Genomic DNA, 2,500 nt, shown 5'->3' with positions numbered 1-2,500 from the left:
CAAACACAGACAATGTCAACCCTGATCTCCACTGAATGGAGGAGAAGTAAGGGGATTGTTACTGACGGTACTGTTACAGTGGAACCTAGCGACCGCATACAAACCATTTACATTTACATTTAGTCATTTAGCAGACACTTTTGTCCAAAGCAACGCACAAGGGAGAGAGCAGTCAAGCTAAGAGAAATAAAAAAAAACATGGTGTAACAATAAATACTACTTTACATAAGAATTAGAAAAACGCCCTAGAAAGGAAAAAGAAGTGCAGGAATGTAACTGCTGAAGTGCAATTAGGAAATTAGGAAAAGTGCAGTTAGGAAGGGAGGTGCTCTCTGAAGAGTTGGGTCTTCAAAAGCTTCTTGAAGGTAGAGAGGGACGCCCCTGCTCTGGTAGTACTAGGCAGTTCGTTCCACCAACGTGGAACTACAAATGAGAATAGTCTGGATTGCCGTGCTTGCACAGACGGCAGTGCCAAACGACGCTCACTAGACGAGCGCAGCGTCCTGGGTGTAACATTCGCCCTTACAAGAGCATTTAGGTAGGTGGGAGCAGAACCAGCAAGCACTCTGTAGGCAAGCATAAGTGACTTGAACTTAATGCGAGCAGCTACCGGCAGCCAGTGGAGCTCAATGAGTAGTGGGGTGACGTGTGCCCTTTTCGGTTGGTTGAACACCAGACCCGCAGCCGCAGTCATTGACTTTGTCATCAATGGTTATAAAGCATTAAAGGAGAAATGAACCAGTCCGTTACACAGTTATACACAATTATTTGTACTGCCTCTCCCTCTCTCTCAAACACACACACACATACTGTACATTAACACACATACTGTACATTAACACACTCACACACACACACATACACACACTAGGGATGGGCATAATTAATCGACGATCGATTAATTGATCATTAAGAATTTCCTCGATGAAATAATTTTTTCATCGATTAAAACTAATGCATGTTCTGTTGCGTAGTGTGCGTGTAATTTATTTATTTTAGGGCTGTCAAAGTTAACGCGTTATTCTATGAGATTATTGTGTCGGAGATTAATGCAATCAAATATTTGAACGCAGTTAACGCAACTTTGTTTACTTCCGGTGCGCGTTGACCCGTGGCACGAAACCGCCCCTTGTCTGCAGTCAGTTAGATAGAAGAGACCGAGACGGTAGTTGAAGATGGAGAGAGCTGAGGGATTGTTGGGCGGAAAGTTTCTGTTTAAGAGGCAAAATGACAGAACAATCGACAAAACTAAAGTTGTATGTAGCATTTGTCAAGCTGAATGTAGCTATCACAGAAGCAGCTCGTGTTTAAGTTATCACCTTAATGCAAAGCACCCGACAGAAAGCAGTCCCAGGTTAGATGGTCGCCAACCCACACTCCACGACTTCTCTAGGAAATTAACTAGACCAGTCCGTGAAAAGGTTACCAACGCTGTAGCAGTTTAGGTTGCGGGTGACTGTCGGCCCATCAACATAGTTGAAGACGGTGGGCTGACTGAGGTGATTCGAATTGCTTCAGGGGACAATTCTTACGATTTACCGTCGAGGGGCACCATTGTGTCTCGCATACATTCCTTGGCTGATGGCGAGAGAGCACGAACAAAATACAATTAAACAACAGTGTCTAAAATAATGAATGAAGTGATTACTCGTTAATTTATAAGATTTAGTCTTTAGAAGAAAACAAACTTTTAATCACGATGAATCTAGATGAATGAATTTCAAAATGTGAGATTAATTAGTTAGAGAGAAAAAAAAACGAAGGTCAGTTGTGTTTATGAGCACCGGCTTCTAGCTGTCGGCTCCGCTGCTTAAGAGTACAGCAGCGCATATTTTCAAGTGTAACCATTGAACGGATCCCGTTTAACTGCCACAAGAGTTGTCCATCTTGTAAGTTTAACTGCCACAAGAGTTGTTCATCTTGTAATAAATATCTCAATGAGGAAACACGCTGTGTTTTTTCTATTTTCACTGCATTTTAATATAGCCTATAAATAGTGAATTTTAATATAAAAATATTAATGATTAATCGAAAATCGATCGTTAATTCTCCCGACGATCGATTAAGACAATTTAATCGAATGCCCATCCCTAACACACACACAACTACATACCCTCTGAAGCGTTATAAGTGTTTTGATCAGTTGTCTACACTGATACCCCTTCTGGAAAACAAGATTCCAACCAGATTTAACCCCTACCACTCATCCACACACACACACACATGCCCCTCACACACAACAACACACACACACTCGTCCACACCAACACACACACACATGCCCCTCACACACAACAACACACACACACACTCGTCCACACCAACACACACACACACACACACACACACACACACACGCACACACACACACACGCCCCTCACACACAACAACACACACACACTCGTCCACACCAACACACACACACACACACACACACACACACACACACACATGCCCCTCACACACAACAACACGCACACACTCGTCCACACCAGCACA

The 2,500-nt window shown here is 43.0% G+C and overlaps 1 protein-coding gene across 1 annotated transcript in view; it reads right to left on the bottom strand.

Annotated features, from left to right (window-relative positions):
* Positions 1-2,500, bottom strand: part of erbb2 (erb-b2 receptor tyrosine kinase 2) — a 41,367-nt gene that overhangs the window by 28,085 nt on the left and 10,782 nt on the right.

The sequence above is a fragment of the Clupea harengus genome, unplaced genomic scaffold (assembly GCF_900700415.2).
Source record: "Clupea harengus unplaced genomic scaffold, Ch_v2.0.2, whole genome shotgun sequence".
NCBI lineage: Eukaryota > Metazoa > Chordata > Actinopteri > Clupeiformes > Clupeidae > Clupea > Clupea harengus.
The sequence above is the reverse complement of the archived record's forward strand: the minus strand, read 5'-3'. Positions and strand labels throughout refer to the sequence as shown.